General features: G+C 50.2%; 1 long non-coding RNA gene across 1 annotated transcript; it reads left to right on the top strand.

The window, feature by feature from the left end:
* The first annotated feature begins 745 nt into the window (after positions 1-745).
* On the top strand, positions 746-10,918 carry LOC113955775. The gene is made up of 3 exons (XR_003530652.1): positions 746-1,217; positions 7,034-7,285; positions 10,726-10,918. It is a non-coding gene; the product is annotated as an uncharacterized LOC113955775 (long non-coding RNA).
* The last annotated feature ends 11,027 nt before the right edge of the window (positions 10,919-21,945 follow it).

The following is a 21,945-nucleotide window of genomic DNA, read 5'->3' on the forward strand; positions in this document are numbered from 1 at the left end:
TGCTGAATGACCTAAGAAAATCTGAATGGGTGTCTGAGGTTTGCTGTTATTAGTTTTAGTTTCTCCAATTCTAAAACTAAACATTTAATATATACTGAATTATTTAGAAAACTAATTAATGTTTCTGGTTTTTTTATGATTTATTGAAAACTTGTTGTCACTGACAGTTCACATTTTGTAAAGTTAGAGGACCATTATTTTAATGTTATGCTGAATGTGGGAAGCACCTTTAACATTTAACATCATGTCAGACTTTTGGGATGCCAAAATATTTTGTAATACTTTAAGTATCTATCTCTTTACAGTGCCATCACTGCTGGTTATTTAGATTCCTCCTTTTTATGCAAGAATGGAAAATGTTGATTTAGTTTAGTTTTTAAATATGCTTGCAGAACTCTTTGGGTTTATGAGCACTGAAAACCCCACAAATATTTGGGGTTTTTTACCCCCCTAACGTGATATTAATAAACAGGCAGAGGGGGAAAGTCACTCAAAGAAACCTTGTACCCTGGGACCAAAATTCAAACAACATTTAGGTGACAAAAAGACACAAAGGCAAAATATCTGGTGTGTATATAAGCAGGGTGGGTGCCTAAACTCCCCTCACATAATTGAGATGCTGAACAAGCAGCAGGAAGAGTTACTTAAGCCTTTGGTTCTAAAATAGCAATGCTCTGAGCAAAGCCAGGCATTTGTAGGGCTTTGGAACAGAGAGCTCTAACCCACAGGAAACAGCCACTGCTTTATTTAATCAATCCTAAATTTGAAAGCTATCAGTCACTCTGTGTGCCTAAGGTAGCTTTGTCATTTTTCATTTAGTTCTAATTTGCATCCCCGTGTTCTGCCCCAAATCTTGAGAGGGGAAAATAATCAGAATTGTGATGAAACATACATTTTTCATTTCGCTTTATTGAAGTTCCTTATTTTTATTGAGTTAGGATTCTTTTGACAGGGGTGGTTGGCTGCACGTCTCTGCTGGTTTAATGGCCAACCCAGTTCATCAAAACTAACAAGCTTTAACAAAAATAAATATCAAATGTGAGTCATGGTTAAAAGTGGTGTCCTAAGTCAAGTTCTTCTGCTTGATGGTTGGAATTGGTGACTGAAGGGTGATAAAGTGAACAGACTGGTTGCACTGACAGACATGGGTTTGAAGAGTGGTTGGCTCAGGACACATGGATGGAGCTCCACGTCAGCTTCTGTCATTAAATGAAGAGGTAGGTCAAGTTTTTGTTTGTTTTGGGGTTTATTTTCCTTTTTTGTTCAGGGAGCTAACGGGTGTCTGATAAACAATTAATTGATTTCTGTTATGCAGACAGTTGAAGGCAGCTGCTGATCATGTCAAGTTCCTGTTAACACTGAATAATTATTCATTTTGGGAAAGAAATAGCCTGTTGCCCCTGAACTACAATTTACTAACAGGGTATTATAGTCACAGGAATATTTTTTCTGTTGTGACTAGGAAGCAACATTCCAAACCTTGTACATCACAAGGCATCGTGTAATAGGGCAGACTGAATACTAAAGGTACTAAATCATGTAATGCAGTTGTACAAAATCAGTATAAATTCAGGAGGCAAATATTCTGATGGAACAGGATTTCTGGGGTAGTAAAAACCTCATCCATTGAAATTGAGAATTGCTAAACCTGTGGTTTTAAGACTGTCTAGGAAACTGTAAGACATGGCAGGAGGGTTTGACATGTGACCTGGGACCCAGGGATGCACAGTCTGTAATGGTATCTCAGCATTAGAGTATTGATTAGGGCTCATTTTATACCCAGTGTGAAGTTTTGCAGTTCAGGGAAGGGAAATAATGTGGCAAAGCTGGCAGGAGAGTTCCCAGCCCTGCCTCAGCCTGTTGGTCTCCTTCTCCCCGAAGACAATTCAAAACTATTGATTTGTTTCCACTTCCATTGAAATAACTGTTTTGAGAAGAGCTTTGGAAGTCTGGGTGAAATACAGAAATAAAGTGTCTGTCCCCTTGGATAAAACCAAGATGGATAAACCCTTGTTTGTTCCAAGGAAGGGACAATTGGTGGCAATCCAGTGAGGGGCTCTGTCACAGCAGGGCTTTGCTCCCTGAGAATTTCATCCGAGTAGACACAGGTGCTTGCTTGGCCTTTCCAGGGGCTGTGAAAGTGAGTATTTAGCAGATATTTTGTGGTGCAAAGCTGCAGTGTTGGTGCTTTCATGCCTGGACTGCTGCATAGTGTGTCTGGACAAGGGAGGTGGGGGGTGTGGGAAGCGGATCCTGGAGGGAATCACGGAATCACAGAATGGTTTGGGTTGGGAGGGGCCTTAAAGGTCATCTCATTCCACCCCCTGCAGTGGGCAGGGACACCTTCCACTATCCCAGGTTGCTCAGAGCTCCATCCAGCCTGGCCTTGGACACTTCCAGGGATGGGGTAGCCACAGCTTCTCTGGGCAACCCGTGCCAGGGCCTCCCCACAGTGCAGACTCTGGAGCAGTTAGCAGGGCTGGGTACCCCTCAGTGCTGAGGATGGATTTCTGAAAGAAAGGTTTTGTTTGCTCTGAAGTAATGTGAAAGCCACAGGGGGCATGAAAAATGCATCAGCTCCTGTGCTGGGCTGTGGCTGTGGCTGCCATGTGTGGCTGCTCTGCCACCCCAGTTGCTGGAGACCTTGGGGAACATATTATACACCTGTAATGGATGTGAGCAACCTCAAAAACTCTGGCTGTGGCCTTCACGAGGCCTGCAGTGCCTCTTCATCATGTCATGTAACCAAAGGTATTAATAATCTGCAAAGCCTCTGTGCAGAGGGGTTTCTCCCTATCCATCCAGCCTGGCAGGTGCTCTGTCTTGATTATGCCTCAGCTCTGTTGTATCTGTCATGTTCCTGGGCTGAGTGACAGAGCAGGAAGGTGCCTCTGGTTGGGAGGGTTTCCTGCCTGCCTAATGGGGGTGTAATTAATGGATGCAGCCAGTCAGCCAAGCAGAGGCACGAGCCCAGGAGAGATGGTCGGCGTGTCTCAGCCAACCAACCAACCGTGCCTTGTTACACACCCTGTTTCAGTGGTGGTGTTGCATATTTACTTACATTCCAAGGCATTGCTACTTTTCTTTATTTAATTAATTTATTGCAGTGAGCCCTTTCACTGCCTCTGCATCTTTTTATTGCCAAACGCTTGGTTGAACCAATGTGGTGCCTCAGGTGAAGAGGAATGTGGTGCATGGCCAGGCAGGGGCTGGGTTCTTGGTTTATCACTGGGGATTGCTGGATGTGATGGCTCTGACCAAGGAGGTCTCCTGGACCTGTGACCCTGTCTGTCACTTGTCTTGTTGCAGTATTCTCTCAGTGAGCTGAGTGCGCTCCAAATGGTCTGTCAGCAGAATCACAAAAATGTGACTACTGTAAGTGTTTGTTTGGCTCTCATCCTGCTTCTCCCAAATTTTCCTTTAGGGAGGAGATGTCTCAAATGGCTGCTGTGAGGGGGAGCAGTGAAGGATAGTGAGGTTGAATTGTCCTGCCTGCTTGTTCACTGGGTGTTTAACCCAGCCATCATCACCACCAGAGCACAGGGAGAGAGCCTCGCTCTTCATCCAAGAAGGGGTTCATTACCTCCTGTGTTTTTCAGGATGAGCTGCCCTCTCTTGCTCCTGGCACATCTCAACTGGACTCTTGAGGTGCCACTTAGTGCTGGAGCCAAATGCTCGAGCCCTTTGGGATGTTGTTACAAAGGAAAGTGAAAATGCTGTGGCATGTGTCAGTGCTGCTCCTGCTATTAACCGGTTTAATGAGCCTCTTCAATTGTTTTGGGGAGGAGCACAGTCTCCTGCTCGACCTTACTGTCCCTGTTTGCTGTCTGGTTACATGGCTCAGCTGACAGAGGAACATCAGCACTGGGGTCTTCCTCTTCCTGAGGGGAAAACAGCAGGATGCAGCTCAGGCTCGTGGTGCCCCCACACAAAGGTGGGCGTTTTGGAGACAGAACTCCTGGAGCCCAGCGTGGGGGGAGTAGCCACAAAGCCTTAGTGACAAGGGTTTTCCTTTGCTCAGTCGATGAGTGCTGAGGCCCCGTGAGCTCCTGCAGGTCTCTGGGTCCACACCCTGCTCAGGTGAGCCCAATGTTCAATCTCCTCCCCCCTGAGCTGTGCTGGCCGTGCTGCCGCCCACTCGCGTTTCCAATTTCACACCGACATGCTCTTGACGTTTACAAACGAACTCTCCTGTGTCGATCCACTTGAAAGCAACCAAATACGCTCTGGAGAAATACTTTCCTCCTCTGTCTCCTGTTGCTGTGGCAATCTCAGCTGCTGCTGAGCAGAACGAGCAGGAGAAGCCGCTGCCAGTGCAGGAGCATTCCTGCCTTCTCACATGGTCAGTGCTGTGAAGGGCATCCAGTGCCTGCTGCTACCTGTCTCAGCAGTGATTTTACCCCTATAGTAGTTTTGAAATGCAAATCTCAAAGGTTTCTACGGAGAGAAGTAAATGAGAACAAACTTGATGACTTAGTTGGGGCTTGGGAGAGCAAATATCTGCCACAGACTCAGAGCTGGGTCTGCAATCCAGCTAGAAATGCCTTCCTCAACTTAGTTGGTACTTTGGGCTGGAGGGCAACTTAACCTTCCTTAAGGTTTTACTCTAGAGTTTCAGCTACATCAGAACTTCACCTCTGGGTGCATCACCTCTTCTTCAGTGTTACCCTCTTGTCCCTCCTCCATCCAGGCTCCATCTGGCTCAGCCCAGAGCAGTGACCTGATGATTTCTGGATAACGAGTTACTGCTCGTCAGCTGCGTTTGGTAGTTGGGTATGAGAGGCTCGTTGCAAATCCCAAGTTAGAATGTGTTAGCATGAACCACTGGGAGAGAGCACGTTCTCCTTTGCAGTAGGTGGAGATCACGGGGATGTTCTGTTAATCAGATCTGTCCGTGATGGGCTGACAGATGGCAGCTCCCTGGGGATAATGAGTCATTTGCTCGTGCAGGATGTTGAGTGTGGAATGGCAGTGTCCCTGCAGATTCTAGATGAAGCTCAGAGAGGACCTGAGGCCCCTGGAAATGAAGATCTCTCCCTCCAAGGTGGAACTCATTAGCTGGAGACAATCAAGTCCATCCTGCCAGGTATCCTGGGCTTTCTGCCTGCCAGCTTTGGCTTTCCCAGGGCATCACAAAAGAAGGAAGAGAAGCTGTCTGACATCTGTGGGCTCTGATCTGCTGTGAAAGATTTCTGCCCCCAGCTTGGGGAGAGGGAGAATGTATTAAAAACCTGAAAGCAAACGCTTGTAGGTCTGGTCTGCTGTGAGCATTGGAGTGAGGAGCAAGTCCCTCAGCCGAGTTTTCTCCTTGGGAAGGGATGAGCTGCTGGTAGTGAGCAGCAGCAGAGTGATGTGGCTCTGCTGGCTGCTGTCACAGGCGAGCTGAGCACCCTCTGTGCTGCCTGCAGGCTGTTATGTGAGGAGGAGACGTGGCAGAGGTGGTGTTTGCAGACAGCAGTGCTCTCCCAGCGTGCCTAAAGCCCTGGGAGTGAGGGTGGAAGCCAAGAAACCCCTGTGACTTTTTTTATTTTCTTTGGAAGGCTTTCCTCTTGGTATCCTCTCAAAATCCTCCTCTCCAAAGGCAGCTGTCTCAGCAGGGAGGCTGAAGCACAGGCAGACGTGGTGCTGGCAGGGTGGGGGTGATAAACGAGTGGAACTCCCCTCCCTTTCTCTAGACTTAAAGTGGGGAGAGAAAGGCATCTGTGCCAAGGATTTGACAGGCTTGTTCCTGGCAGATAAGTTGGTTTTATCGAGTGGCTTGACATGTAATTCCACGCAGTGTGTAGATGTTTGTCTAATATTTACCTGGAGGAAGAGATTTTCTATCCATCCTAAAAAATTAACCTTGTGTAATGGTGCATTTCCTCGGTGAAAATGAGTTGTGGAGGTCTGTCAAAATGTCAGGCTTGCCTGGAACGAGGGTCCTGCAGAAGACAAGTGGCATTAGCGTGTTTGAAGATGTTTCATTTAGAAGTAATGAAGTCCCCAGGCTTTTGGAGACCCTGTTAATTGGACTGTAGAGGTTACAAAGCCCAGGAGGGAAATGCTATTCAGAGCTGGGCAGACAGAGACACTCGCAGAGGGAGAGGGTCAGATATAGGTTATTTTTACTGTAAAATGACATCAGAAGAATGTGAAGAGTTGTTCTGAAATTACAGTCCTCCACCTGAATTATTTTAGGGAATTCAGTTCTATACAGTAAGACATGGAGGTTTGATTCTAGGGGAGAGAAGGGCTTGGGTCTGAGTTTTAGTTTGAAAGGAGTTCAAGGAAAGAAACACAACCCTCCTCTGCTCTGTGAATCATCAGGCAGGTTTGCAGGACCATAGAAATGAGTAATAATAAAAAAAAGTCAGGAGACTTCTTGAAGCTTCCAGATTTGTAAGGCTGTAAGTCAGCACACTGGGTCTCCTCTCTGAAAAAAACCTCTTGCTGAGAAAAGACCTCCTCACAGAACCTGAAACTGGTTCCTTTACAAGATGTATATTTTTTACTTGTAGGGACAGGGTGTTTGAATGGAGATGTGTTTTCTGCCTGAGACACTGGGCAGGGAGTTGCTCTTGACAGCTTCATTTGGGTGTTAAAATATTTTTTCAGATAATAATGCTGTTTTCCTCCTGAAGGCTCCCAAGCTTTTACAACAGTGGAGTAATTACCTTGTTTATGAGGAAACTGAGGCAGGGGACTTGTGGTGGCTGCAGCCCACTCTCAGCAGCACTGGCAGATTCTTGCTGCTTGCCCCAACTTCCCAATAACCAAACACAACAACATCTGTTAATTGCCCTTTCTATGCAAAATCCACTTATTTCATAAACACCAACACCAGGGGCTAGGAGGGTGAGTCAATGTTCCTCATGTTGAGACTTGGCCTTATAAATCCAGGTTGTTTGCTGGAGACCTGCTGCTGGTGTCAGTGGTCAGTATAAAGAGTGTTTAGGTTTTGCTCTCTCATGGCAGGAGCTTTCTGTTGATGTTAGGGATGTTGTTTTGGCCTTGGACACCTTCTCCTAACAAATCCTTTGTCCTTCTCCAGGGAAGCTTTCAGACTCACCACTGAGGCTCTGAATTGGCTTTAAATGAAAGGTGTTGTGCTTCTGAAGTGCCCTGCCCAAGAGCTCTCCAGCAATCCAAACAGCCAGCAGACAAAGCCATTAAACCTGAAGTGCCCGTGCATGATTACCTGGCAGAGAGCTGCAGGAGAGGGTTTGCAGCTGAGTCCCGCAGGAACAGGCTTTGTCTGAAAAACAACCCCTGGCAGGTGCAGACTCGGTTGGAAAGAGCCAAGGTAGGTCTTGTTGATTCACCAGGGTGGGTGGTGTAGTCCTTCAGTTCAGTGGAGAGCAAAGCAAGTGGGAACAAGCAGAAATGAGATTAGAGGGGTGGGAGGGAAATGTTTGAAATGGGCCTCTGTGCTTTCCCCCTCTGCTCAGGCACCGTCTCCCTGCGTGGTGGAACTGAGCCCACTTGAATTTCCAGCTTGTGTGACTAATGGCCTTGGTGTCTTACACCCTGAAAGCAGATACACGGCCTTGAGAAGTCAGATCTGATCTCTTCAGTCACATTTGCAGAGTGAAACCCCACGAGTGTGGCTCCTGTACTGACTCCAAGCTCCTTCACCTCCTGGCATCGCTTCCATTCGGAACACGTAGCTTCATTTTCCCCCTCCTTACTGCACCAGCTGGAGCAGCTCCTTCCAGGGTGGGGAGTCTCATGTGCACGCACTGCTGAGCGAGGAGAGTGCTTGGAGATGAATGTGCACTTCCCTCCTGTGGCTTAGAAGGCTATATCTATATTTTTAGGGATTTTTTTTTATTGAGGTACGAAAGGAAGATTATGGCACTTGATGATTTAATCAACATAATCTCTAGATAAAACATGGTTATGTTATACTACTGGGAGATATTAATTTATGCTGGTTTGCTTCTCCTAAGGTAAATTAAATCATTAGTTTTAAGACTGGATTAGCTGCACATGTGCCCTGCCTCTTAAAAAGGCAGTTCAGGAGTTCTTAAAAGCTTCTTGGCTTGGCATTTCTTGGGAGCCGTCAAATCCCTTTGGTGCAGGTGTCAGGAGAAGTGGAACTGAGATGCAGCACTTAAAGGTGCAGCCACCAGCTCTGTGCTGACATGGGACCTACTCCTGCCCTGTGCCCCCTCCTTCACCCAACAGTATTATTTTACCAGCTCATGAATTCAGTGAGAAGGGTTTGCCCTGGATCTGGGGGACCAGCAATTGCTCCTTGGATCAAACCAGTACCTCGAGCACCTGCTGTCACTGGTGGGGGCTGAGCTGCTCAGGGTGTGTTGGAGCCAAGTGGTTGGTGTCCACATCCATCTCCCACTGGAGAGAGCACCAGCACACGCCAGGATGTGTTAAGTGTCCAAGGCCAGGTTGGATGGGGCTCTGAGCAACCTGGTCTAGTGGAAGGGGGTGGAATTAGATGACCTTTAAGGTCCCTCCCAACCCAAACTGTTCTGGGATTCTGTGATGATGAGTTCACTTGAAAACACACCTGAGCAGAGCCATGGCCCAGGTGGTGGGTGACCTTGGAAGTGCCATCAGCACCTCTGAACTGGCTGAAAATTCCCCAAAATGTATATCAGTAAAGCTCTGTGAGTGCCCAAGAAGAACTAAAAGCAAAAGATATTCACCGAGGTGGATGGAAGATGTTACAGCTCCTTCATACAGGCAGGGAGATTGAGGCACGTTCTGCCTCTCGTCGTGGAGGGCAGGAGCAGAGTGTAGGAGTAAAATCTGGATGCTTGAGGCCAGTGCCCCCTCCTGGAGTCAATGGATCTGGAGCAGAGGTGCTGAGCTGAGCCAGCACGACTTCTCCTCTGCAGCTCCTCTCAGGAATACCTGGTGTGGAGACGTTGGCTCCAAGTGTGGAGGTGCCCTGTCTGCTTGGGTGGCCAGCGGCTCTGGAGAGGGGACCAGGCCCTGCTGCTGAGACAGATGGGGATGGCTCCCTACCACCCAAGGGGAGCAGAACTGACAGAGGCCCTCACAGCAATTTCAGGGCTATTAAGGATGTGATAATGAGCTTTGCCTGCATCATTTTTCAGCACTTCACTCCCCCGCCCCCAGCTCAGCCCATGCATTAACACCTCCATCCCAGGAGGACAGCAAACACTCCACTGCAGCTCTAACTCCATTTATCATGGATCTGGTCATCAGCAGGGCTGGTGCAGGTGGAGGGGGTGAGGAGAGAAAGGTTGCTCAGCTCTCCATCAACAGTGAGCAGGTGCTGAAGGTACAGGTTTGATCAAAGGAGTGATTGCTGGTCCCCCGGACCCAGGGCAAACCCTTCTCACTGAATTCATGAGCTGGTAAAATAATACTGTTGGGTAAAGGAGGAGGCAGAAAGTAGAACTTGCTGCTGCAGGATGCTCTCAGCCCTCTCTGGGTTCTGTGCTTGTGGAGGATCTTGTGTGGGATGGTCTCAATGCACCCAGGAAGGGCCACATCCATATGCTGTTTGCCATGCTTTCCTGGTGCTATTTTCCCTGGAACACTCAGTCCTTTGGGCTGATTCTGCACGGCACATCCTGGGATGGTGGAATCTTCCCCCGCTTTGCCTCTCTGGATCCCGGGGCCATCTGCTCCTGGCTGGGGTGGGTGTGCTGGGGGCTGCTCCAAATGTGGGGCTTTGGCTGTGGCACAGCCAAGGGGACCTGTTCCCTATGGGACAGAGCTAGCTTGCCCCTGGGGGAAACTCCTGACTGCTCCTGGGAGTGGGTTAATATCTCCACAGGGGGCAGGACAGGGATGAATTAATGAGGTGAAGGGTGGGAAGCAGGGGTGGAGGTGCCCTGAAGCAGCTCTTTCTTGTGTAGCTCTTCCCATTGCGCTGCTGGATGGTGGTGCCTGTGCAGAAAACAAGTTCTTGCTTCATGATTTCATTTTTCCTATTTGAATATTCAGAGGCACTTTTTCTGCTTGAATATTTAGAGGCAAGTGTCTCTTTCTCTGTGTAGTGCTTTTGCAGTTGATCTATAGTGTGATGCTCTGGCATTGGGATTAAATGTTAATGCAGGAGGACTGATACAGTCTGTTACTGTTACAGTCTGATACAGTCTGATACTGGGCACCTCCTGGAGGTCTGTGAGCATTTGGGGATTAAAATCAGGTAATGTGTCCCTTTTCCACCCGTAGATGTGCCTGTTGATGAGTTCAGACTCTTCTCCATCCCCACCTGGCTTGCAGGCACCCTGGAGAGGCATCCCTGGGGCTGAGCTCTTGACCTTCAGCTTGCTCTGACGGAGGCCCCTCTGTTCCCGTGTGATTGTGTCCAGCTCCAAAGGGGCTTAGTTCTGGGGCTGTGCCTTTCCCCTGGATGATGCCCAGGCAGGGAATGCCTTGAACAAGGTAGAGATCACCTCCCTGCTGCCACGTGGGTGGCCGTCTTACCAGGAGAGGAGATGGAAAGATCCCCAACTGGTACCTGTCACTTCTGACTGCAGACATCAAGGATGTGTCACTGACAGCAAAAGGGGAGCAATGTTATTTTTGGCTGGATCAGGCTGTTTTCTCTCTCCAAGTACCTCAGGCTGACAGGAGGTGCTGCTGAATGCTCGTTCTCGTTTACCTTTGCCTTGGTGCACAAGGGGAAAAAGTACTTTTTAAATTATAATGGAAGTATTTGTAGTCTTTCATGCTGGCAGAGACCTGGCAACAAAAGTGATATGCAAAATGTGTTTTGACTTGGTTTAATATCTCTTTCAGGCTGCTGATGCCTGTCCTGCATCTCCCTACCAGCCATCCAAGGTTTGTCCCGCAGAGGATCAGACAGATCAGTGTTTGGGAGCAGGGACTTTGCTGCCACAGAGATCTCCACACTCCAGTCCTTGCTCTGCAGCCCAGGAGAGAGCCAAAGCAGGTGGGTTTGAAAGACAGAGCAGGAGAAGTGGGAATCCCTTGCTCCCAGGAGAGCAGGCACGCTGCAGGCAGCACTGGGAGATGCCAGACCCAACAGACGCTGAGCCATGCCCCGTTTCTCCGTCCGTGCATCTTCCCAACACGGAGAGATCAAACCAAAGACAGCACGATTATTTATTGAGGCGTTTGTTTGAAGTTGAATGGACAGGAATCACATTTCAAAACAGTAAAGAAAGGGCTTTTTAGCTCTTTTCCATTCTACAAAACAGCAGCGGCATCGCGGCGGGGATGTCAGGGCGAATCTGTTTCGCTGACAACAAGATTGTTCTGTCTAGACGGGGAAGCGCTGCTGAACCGAGGGGAGGCTGTGGAATAATTTAAAGCCAAAATACTTTACAGACATTAAATTTACAAATAAAAACTGGCTTTGACACAGATGATGCCTGATGGATGGTTTGTGTGCCGGTGGGATGGCGGCTGGCTTTGACGCGGAGCTCGGTGGCGGGGATTGGCAGATGCCACTCGGGGTGACCTGGTGCCTGCTGACCTGTCACCTTTCCCGGACAAGTTCTTCCACCAGAGGGGGTCCATCGAGGCGTCCGAGTGCCTCGTGGAGCTCAGTGTGGGGTTCTCTGCAGCATCTTGAACTCCGCAGTTCCTAGGCAGCTGCCCAGGCCTCCCTGTCCCCTCAGTGCCTCCTCCCCACTGTGCTGCCTGACCAGTGTCAAGGGACGCCGGAGCAGAAGGGGTTGTGTGGGAGGAAGATGAGCCTTTGCACTCCCCATCTGCCTGGAGGGGCTGGCAGCCAGGGCTGTCTGAGGCACAGGGATGTGGTGGTGAGGTTGCAGCCCAGCCAGCATAAGGAATTTACTTTCTTCTGGCAGAAAAAGAAAGATGAAATATTAAAAGCTTGGCTCAAAGGCTGCTATATATATGTTTGGGGTTTTTTTTTTCTTCTGCTCTGCAGTGCTTTGGTGTGTTGCTCCAGCAGCTGGTCAGAGCAGGAGAATGCCAGCCTTCTGGAGAGAGCAGGGTGTGGGGCTGAAAAAAAGGGAGGAAGAGGAGGCATGACTCAGGTGGGCTGACCTTGGGGCTCAGGGTGAATGCTGACACAGCCTTTAGGACTTATGCTTTAGTTTTCTGCTCAATGTCAGGAACTAAAAACACCTTTTCTTGTCTCTGTCTCTTCAGGGGAGGGCAGTGCCCCTCTGAATCAGGAGGACACCTCCGCATTGACCAGTGTCCTTGGATGAGGGAGGATTCAGGTCGGGAAGAGCAGAGGGCTCAGCCAAGGCATCAGTCAGCTCGCCCTGGAGAAGTCCTGCTGGCTCCCAGCTTGCCATTTCTGCCATCCTGGTGAGTCCAAGAGTCCCTGAAGACTTTCTCAAGTGGTGATGGTGGAGGTTTCTCCCAGGTTTAAGCTATTCCAGTTGCTTCTGCTGATGAACTTGGGGGCCGGCTGTCGAGGGAGAGCATTGCTGTTGGGCAGCAAGGCGTGCTGACAGAGGTGTGCTGTGTCCTAGACTCTGCTGTGTCTTAAATTTGAGGCTTCCTGGGTTTTTTTCCCCAAGCAGTCCCCAGACTTTGTGTCCCTTGGTGCAGCTATTCAGCTGCTGGGTGGGGAGCAGGAGCCAGCATCCCAACGGAGTACATTCCCAGGGATTGCAGGAGGAGATAACTGCAGGGAAGGAGAGCTGAGAGCTGGTTGTCTGCCAAGGGAGGATTTGGAGGGATGCAGTTCAGGGTGTTTAAGCTGTTCCTTCTGTCTCTTCCTTTGACATCTCTTGTCTGTGTCAGCGGGTCTGGGCCCTGGGGAATGTGGGAAAGGGAAGATGCAAGTCCAGCAGGGCAGAGAGTGGGTTTGGAGCAGTCTTAACTTTGCACCTCTGCAGACCCTGGCAATGAGGGCTACTTGTCTGCTGATCAGGGATGTGCCCAAACAAAGCAGGCTGGGGAAACTGTCACTTGCCGGGGCTCACAAAATGGGATGAGCTGTGAAATGGAGCTTGACCTTGACTCCAACTCCAGCTGCTGCCTGGTCTCTCATCCCTTGGCTCCTGTAGCCTCTGGCAGGGCAGGATGGGGACAGACAGCAGAAGGGGGCCCTGATGACCCCCTCCCACAGCCTTGCCTTGTGCTTCCCCCTCCCTGCTGCTGCCTGTGAAAGACCCTGTGATTAATTACACCACTCTGCAGCCTCTGAACATTTATTTAGGGTGTTATGTTTGCTGCTGCTGCTTTTACACAATGGCAAATGTGCCATGGCTGTATCTTGAGCAGGTGACAGCTAATAGGTCACTGAAGTGCATCACACCATTGGAGCTGTTGAAATGGACTCCAGGAACAGGGCAGGTAGAGGGAATGCTGCTGGGAAGGTGAGATAGGTCTGCTCTAGCAGAAATGCAATGGTTATGGTGCTTATAGGAAATTGCTCACTTCCCTGGTAGTATCCACTGCTTTAATAGATCAGTTTTTCCACTAGTTTGTCTAGCTTAAGCTTTCTTTTCCCTGCATCCTAAAAATTAGTTTAATAGGACTTTTAAATCTCAGAGAGCTTTGAAAGTTATTTTCCTTAAGGAATTTCACTTTCCTTGGGGGGGTCAGAAAAAGAGGGGCCTGGGGGGGTGTTTCAGCTGAAGGACATAGCTTCAAAAAGGCCTCACCAGAAATGCTGCCTGCAGAAATCAGCCCAACCTGAAATAGCTGGTGGCCACCCAAGCTGATTCAAAAATCCCCTTTGATTCTGAGCATCTTGCTCAGTGCTGCTGTCAGAGGATCAGGGATGGTGCACCTTGAACAGACAAAACTGTTGTACCTGCTTTTCAGAAAACAGAGAGGCAGGTGTGACTCCCCAATCCCTGGAAGGGAGCAGGTTTGTTTGGACCTGTCTCTAATTCCAGTGCAGTGGGAATCTGTTCCTGACAGCCTGGTGCAGAGCTGCCTGTGCTGTGCCACTTCCCAGAAGGAAGGGAAGCAGGAGCTGTGCTGCTGCGTGGCTGTGCCAGCAAAATCTGCAATCAGTTTGCTTTGTGCAGTGTTGTGAGTTGGGGCCGTGCACTGTCCCCCAGGAACGTGGGGCTGGAGTCAGTTTGTTGCTCTGGGATGCTGTTGGGCTGCATCAGTGGGAGGCAGAGCCTCCACAGGCACAGGTATCACCTTGTGATGCCAGAGCTGCTACATCCTCTGGGTGACGTACCGAGGGTGTGTGTGAGGGTGTGTGTGCTGCCTCTGCATGCTCTACAACCAGTGCCTCCAGCAGACTGCCTCCTCACTGGAAAGGCAATTCAGATATCCCAGCTCCTCCTGTTTCTTCCCTGTAAGGGCAGTACTGTTTGGGTTTAATGCTTCTGTGGAGCTGGTTTATATAAACTGAAGCAGGTCATATTTATTCTATAGAACTCTGTAGGTGTCCTGCACTGGATATGCCCTCCCAGTGCACTGGGAGCAATTCAACTTCAGGAATCATCACCAACACTCTTATCTTTATTGCCAGTCCTGCCTGATAAATCTGCTCCCTCCAGGATGGCCGAGCCTGTCGAGTAAGCCAGACCTAAACACACACAGATGCAGTGGGAGAGAGCAGAGCTCATGCTCAGGAGCTGTTTGCAGGGATCTCAACAGCAGGCACTCAAAAGAACTCCAAGGGCTGCTTAAAAAACATGGAATTAACAGAGCTCTTGCACAACCAGCCTTGTGAGTCCCTGGGTTCTTTCCAGCACGTTAGGGACTGGGATTCAGGTTCTTTTCAGGTTGGAGGGGTAGAAATGTGGGCTCTTTGTCCTTTCCCTCACCTGAGTCTGGGCCATTGTGCTGCACATCCATTGCAAAACTCAGCATGGGAACAGTGGCTTGTGCAGGACTATGACTTTATGAGCCCGGGGTTGCCTTACTGAGCTGTGTCCCAGCTAAGCAAGTGTCGTTCAGTGTCCTGTAGGATAGAACAGGGGTGTGTGTAACCAGCACGTGGTGCCCCTGTCCTGCCACTCACAAGGGTCAAAGCTGGGCTGGGAGCCTTAGTTTGGAGATCTTTGTCCATGGTGGCATCTTCCCCCGAGTTCAGGTGGCTGTGGGAGCCAGGAGCTCTCATCTCACCCACACCAGCTGCCTGGCTGCCTGCTGGTTCTGGCAAACAGCCTTTCTCCTCCCTCCTGCTGAACTGCTGGTACCACTTTTCCCCTCCATTCCAGGCCTGAGTGCCTCACAGGAACATCCCTTGATCTGGGAGCTCCTGGAGGTGTGGATCACAACTGGCTTCTCATGGAGTCAGCACAGCTCCCTGGGCAGAAGCAGCTCCCCAGGCCCTGACCCCGCTGTCTGCACAAGCTGATTTCTGTGTGGCACATCTGGTAGCACCACAGAGCTGTCCAAATTCACCCGGGTGCTGAGGATACACCCTTGTATCCATGGCTTCCTGCTGGGAAAGGGATCGCTTCTGGCTTGGAGCATCTGAAGAGAAACAAGTCAGATGCCAACTACTGCACCTGCTGCATTGGCTCTTCCTGAAGGATGGAAATAGTCAGAGAAGGCCCCCTCTCTGCCACCATCTCTGGGCAGAAGGGGCTCGTGGAGCCTGGCAGGGCCAGAGGAGCTCTCTGGGGAGCAGGGGAGGTCCCTGAGCTCCCAGCCCTGGGGTCTGCTGTCATCCTGGTGCTGCAGGAGCAGGGCTGGTCTGTGCCCCAGCCGTGTCCCAGCAGTGATGGCAGGCACTGCTTGCTGCAGCTGGGCTCTGAGCAGGCAATGGAAGTGCAGAAAGCTGCCTCCCAGCTCCCTTCCGAGGCCACGGGATTTCGGTAGAGAAAGTGACTTTTATAGAAATAAAGGAGACTTCCTTTTGGGTCAAGTGCTCTGGAAATGAATGATTTTGAGATGAAAGCCTTTTTTGCTCTGGTAGTACAGACTCACATTGCCTAGAGGGAAGTCTGCCTTGTGCTGGGGTGTTTTTCCCTCTGGGGGCATTGCGATTGCAGTTGAAGATGAATTTCCAACATACAAAGGAGAAGAAGAAAGCTGAGAGAAGGCTTTAAAACATATCAGGGGTTCTCGTGGTCTGTTTTAATTTGTCAGCATGTCTCTCTCGCTTGTAACATCCCTATTGGGTGCAGAGATTGTTCCTCCTCTTCCCTTTGTGACTTGCTCCTTCCCTCTGGCATCTTCATCAATCCCAAGCTCTGGTTTTAATTTTTTTTTTTTACTTTTTTTTTTCTTTTTTCTTTTCCTCTTTTGCACCCAGGGCTGGTTGGCAGAGCAGCAGCAGCTCCTGTGTGCTGTATTGGGTGGGGATCACCTTGTGAATTGGACTGGGAGAGATCAGAGAATTAGAGGATGGTTTAGGTTGGAAGGGACCTTAAAGACCATCTAATTCCAACCCCCTGCCATAAGCAGGAATGTCACCCACTGGATCAGGTGGCTGAGGGTCTTGGCTGGCAGGGGGTGAGGAGAGACCAGCCCTCAGCCCTGAGAGCAGCCAGGAGAAGCCCTTTTTGAACACTATGACAGGGACCCTTTCCCTGTCAGTTTATCATCCGGAGGGTCTCTTTTGAAAACATGTTTTGCTCCATGGACTGAAGGTCCTCAAAGCCTGTTTGGCTTTGGTAAGACCATGGGAAGCACCAGAGTGTCCCATTTCTCTGCTTTCAGGTGGTTTTTGCCCCCCTGCCCTGGAGGGATGAGGTGCAGGCAGGGCTTTGCTGCTGCTGAGTGTGAAGTGCTGTAAAACCCAAGCATTGATTTCTCAATCAAAGGTGTCTGTTTTCTCCTCGGTCTGGGCTTTAATGCCTGAAAATCCATTTTTCACTCCCCAACAGTTTGCTGTAAGGTTTTTAAATCAACTATTGTGCTTCAGAGCTTTGGGAAGGGAATGGATTCAGTCGAGCTGGCTTGCCAGTGAGTTTTGAACCAGAGAACAGATGGAGCCTGTGGAGGCTCTCCAGTTTCAGGTGAGACCTTTGCCTGTGTCTCACTGTGGTACAGGACAACACTGTTCTCCAAGGCTTTGGAAAGCTGTGGGTCTCCCTCCTGTCCTGACAGTGACCCTGGTTCAGCCGGTTTATGGTGCCCAGGCTTTGTGGATTGTAGGCTGAAGTTCAGGATGTCCTGAAAACAGATGCCAGAAAAAGCTCGAGATTTTTATATAAAAAAAAAAAAAAAAGAAAAAAAAAAAAGGAACACCATGTTCCCACCTGTGCTTCCCATATTTTCATGGCAATCACAATGTTTGTTCCCTGTTTCCAGAACATTGTACTGTGCTGCTCTTCAAGGGCTGTACAGCTGATCCAAGCCTTGCTGAAATGCAGCTGGTTTTGGGGAGGAATGGAGCAGCTTGGAGCAGCAAGGATTGCTGTTGCCTGGGACTGTGCTCCCGCAGGGATTGCTGCTGGAGACTGAGCTGGGAAAGCTGCTGCCACTCCTGCCTTGGCCTCTGCCTCCTCCATCAGCTCCCCATCACCACTGTTTAATTCCAGCTTTTCCCTTTCTAAAGAAGGGTGAATGCCATGGAAAGCCTTTTCCAAAGGAGAGAGAGCAGGGCTGCTCTGTAGCCCTGGGAGGTGCTGGTGGAGGTTGCAGTGGAGCAAAGGGGGAGGATGGTGAGATGCAGGTGACTCCTGGTGCTAATTGTATGCAGCAGATTTGTCTGGAAGGAGCTGAAGGATGCACATCAAGGATGTCTCAGCTATTCAAGTGAGAAATCAAATTAAACTTTGCATCAAACAGTGGAGCTGCTCTGTGCTAGGAGTTGTGTCGGATCCATTAAGGTTTCTCCATGCCAGGCCCCGGGGAGTCAGTGGAGAGGAAAACCAGTGCTCAGTGTCAGGGGCTGTGTTTGCTGCTCACCTGGATGTGCTAATGACGTGGGCAGGAGAAAAGGGGATTAGTGCTTTAACCTTCAAGGTACCTGTGTGTGCAGCAGGGAGGGGGACACTGGCTGCATAGCAGTGCCAGTTCTGTGTGCCATGGGATGTGTGTCCATCTCCCTGGGGAGGATGGACAACAATCCCAGTGAGCTGGAGGTCTGGAAAATGCTGTTATCCCAGTTACTTGTTTCCTGATCTCCCATTAACAGGCTGGGGGATGGAGTCCATTGGGAACCCTGGGTGTCTGGGAGGTGGATGGGAGGAATCTGAAGGAGAACCAAAATATCAGCATCACACACAAGTGTGGTTCTGACTTGCTTCTCATCGGGCATGAGTCCATGTGTGCCCCAGGCAAAGAAAAGATCTGGACAACACATTGCTCCCTGCACAGGGACAGATTGCTTGGAGGCTGGATGGAGCAGGCTTGGCATGGGAGAGCTGGCAGGCCAGAGGAAGCTGCCAGGGGAGTTGTCTGCTGGGAATCTGTGATGTTTGGCTCCAAAATGATTTCCCCACACAGCACCAGAAGCTCTGAATGCTCCCAGGTAACCAGAGCTCATCCATACTGGCTTCTCACTGTCATGGAACACACCAAAGAGCTGGCAGCCATCAGGAGGAGGAGAAGGAGGAACACTGAGCTTCCTGCACTGCAAATGCTGAATGCCCAAGGGTTCTCTGCCTCGAGTATGGAGGCCCAGGCTGGACTGCTGCTCCCTGATTTGGTTTCTTTTCATTCATGGTGCATGTAGTGCTCTGCCTCGAGTGCCAGCTTGATATTTAGAAGCCATTTGCAGTGCTGCTGCTCTGCTGGCAGGAGAAATTGGACTGACCCTGGGATGTAACATGTCCTGTTGCTGGAGCATGACAAGACCCTAACAGGCAGGGCTGAGTCTCCTCGGGTGTCCTGCCTACTGCTAGGGCTGGATTAGGGCTCTCCAGCCAAGAAAATGTCTTTCCTTCTTCCTTTTCTGTCGTCTTATAAGGATTTTTAGGAATTTAAGATGCTAAGCCTCAATTAGGCAACACTTATTAATTTCCGAGATGTAATTTATTTACAGAGTGTTGCCATTCACAGCAGTGAGTGCTGGTAATTGCTGTAGTTTGCTTTCCAGGCTGGGATGTGAGAGACTTGAAAAGCTTGTGAGTGTGGCTGCCAGGCAGGCAGGGCTGGCTCTGGGTGGATCCTGCCTTCTGGGGATATGAGGAGCTGATGAAGGAGCTGACTGTCACCCAGGCAGCCCAGTTTTCTCGAAGCAGTCCCTGTCCTAGGGCATGGGAACAGGCCAAGGGGCAGGAATGCCATCCTCACTTCATGGCTGTGTTAACCCAACCGTCCCACGGTGCCTTTTGCTGTCTCTGCCCTTTGTTTCATTTGCCCCAGCAGGATATGGGTGTCCTCATCCTGCTCCAGAGCTGCTGCCAAGGCTGAACAAGCCACCTCACTGTAGATCTGAGGGCAGAGAGCTGCAGAAAATCAATGAGGCCAAAGAAAATTAGGTGCTCCACGCTTGTCCTTCAAGCCAACAGGACCAGGGATGGTGTCTTTGCAGCGTGATGGCTCAAGGCTATTTTTTTTCCTTCTCTCCCTGGCAGAGGCTGTTGCTTGGAGCTGCAGAGATGCTGTACAGAAGCTCTGCTGACACGTAGCCCTGTGACCAATTCCTCTGAAGTTGGCTGAGCTGTTTACCTGTGAGACATCAGCTCCTCCAGGATGAGCTGGGCTGAGGGGCAGAGCTGCCCTCCAGCCCCATGCTCGGAGAGTGTCCAAATAGGACAGGGAGACTTCAGTTCCTGCAGCCTCCATGTGATTTTTATCTCCATTTTATCTGGGTTGAGGGAGGAGATCAGCCTCCTTTGTTTTGGGGATGGAGAAGCTCTCCCTTCTCTCGTTCATGGACCAGTGGGCTGTGTCTTGCCACCCAGACCAGCAACATCTTTAGGAGAATCTCCCTGATGGCTCTTTGGGGAAAGAAGTTGGACATTTATCAAAGTACTTCATCTCATCCAATGTCAAACCACTGCCTTCACCTTGTTATGCTTCCCAAGGACCATTGGAAAATGGGGAGGTAGAGCTGTTCCCCTTCCCCTCACGTGGGGCTGGGATTTACTGGAAGTGTGTTTGTGTAGGATCTGTGCTGAGGTCCTGGTCTTGGTTTGGCTCCAGAGGCACTGCTGAAACCCTCGTGTTCCATGCAGACTTGGACAAATTATTGCAAAACAGCCCAGTTGTATCCTCTGGCAGCCTTGTCCCTGGTCAGACCCCGCTGAGCCTGCCAGTGCAGCAGTTGTTGTGCACGGTGGATTTTGCCATCCACCATCATCTCCAATTGAGCCTCATCTATAGTTCCTGTTTGTGGGCACGGGAAGTGTTCTGTGCTCCCAGGAGCGGGTGGTTAGTGGTGCTGGGATTGATTATCCATCTGGCATGCTGCTGGGCCATTTGTTACAGAGGATCTTGCAGGAAGAGCCTCTGATGCTACAGTGAACTCTGTGCCGTGGGGACAGTTGGGATAATTCCCGGGAGCTCATGCGGGCAAATCCTGGCTTCTCAAATGCCTAAAAACAGTGAGTTTGGACCACTGCCTGCCTGCTGTGATGATCCTCTCTAATATCCTGGTCCAAGTATCCATGGAGAAGCGTGACCTGCTTCTTTCTAGGCTGAGCGTGCCAGGACACTGCCGAAGGGTTTCTGGTTTTGTTTCTTGAGCCTGACCTCTTCCTCGTGCACTTGGTGATGCCTCGTGATGTGGTGAGCAGGGGCTGCAGGGAGCATGTCTCCTCTCTCCGTGGCTGACCTGCAGAGCAGGAATCTGACCCTGGAGCATCCCCTGCCCTTTGTAGGGCAGATGCTGAGCTGGGCAGCTCCTGAACATGAAATGCAAATGAAATGGAAAGCTGAGAGGCAAAGGGGCTGCTGACTCCTTCACTGCTGGGCTCTGCTGCCTGCAGGAGAACAGTGTTCTGGCTGTTGCTTGTGTTCTCCTTCCCTGATTAGCCTGGGCAAGATAAAGGAAGGCAATTTCCTCAGCTTGTGCCAAGATCTTGTTATGCACTTCCATGAAGCCAAAGGGGAGAAGGGAGCAGCTCAAGCCTCCTGGAGCTGAGGCACTGTGTTGTGCAGCACCATACCCCTGCCAGCCCTGGGGGAGGCTTGAGTGGGCTGAAGAAGGGTTACCCAGTCACAAGGAAAAGGGTTAATGACTTGGAGCCAGAGTCCTGGCTTTCTTTCAGCTCCTGCACCATTCAGGTGGCTGAGGAGCAAGGCCTGTGGATGCTGATGAGTTGGAAGGGAGAGCAGGTTGGACACCAGGGTTAGGAGGTGGGTGGAGAGCAGAGTGTTTGCCTTTTTCTCCCTTTTCTCCCTGGTTTGAGCTGTTTTCTGTGTGCATGAGCAAAGCAGAGCATGGTCTCCTGAGAATGATGGTAGTGGGGGGGGTGAAGATGGGTGCTCCTGTGGGCCAAGGGGCAACAGGGATAAATGCCTGTGCTCCCAAGCTCCAGGGTCCTTTTCAGAGAGCCTTGGAGATGGCTGAATAAGGTCTGTATTATCCTGTGATCTACTCAGCACTCCCTCTACACCACCCCTGCTCTGCAGGTCTGTACAGTCCCAGCCCCACCTGATTCCACAGCCTTCAGCTGAGTTATGTCCTGACCTCAGACCCTGCTGGTTCTCCTGGCCCCAAGAACTGCTTTTGGGCTGTAGGATCCTCTGGAATTATGCAGGAGTAACCTCAGCTGGGAGCTGGTTCCTGGCTGGGGCTGAGGGTCCTGCTGCCTATTCTAGCAAGGGGATATTTCCCTGGGAAAGGGCTGATCGTGGACCACAGTTTTGCTGCTCAGTACCGCAGTGGTTTGTAGCCCAGCTTTAAATGTGGGTTGCTAATGAAAGGCTCTTCTGCAGCCCATTGCATTTTGCTGGTGCTGTTTAGGTGGCTTTTACACCCTCTGACCTCTGTGTTCTTCATCAGCCTAAGCCATGTGTCTAGTAAACCCCTGAAATGGAGTTGGGCTCTTAGGATAACAGGGAATTGTGAGGTTGGAAGAGACTGAAATGAGAGAAGCAAGGGAGCTCATTCCTCACGGTGGGATTCTTTCCCCAGGGAGTTGGACTGGTGGGATCTCTTGGTTTGGCTAATGAGTGAGGGCTGGGGTGGGAATAATTAGTGTTTTACAGCTGCTTCCCCGTGGCCTTATCCTGTGGTTAGTCACTGGGGAT

Source organism: Corapipo altera, unplaced genomic scaffold, assembly GCF_003945725.1.
Source record: "Corapipo altera isolate COAL_440 unplaced genomic scaffold, ASM394572v1 150, whole genome shotgun sequence".
Lineage (NCBI taxonomy): Eukaryota > Metazoa > Chordata > Aves > Passeriformes > Pipridae > Corapipo > Corapipo altera.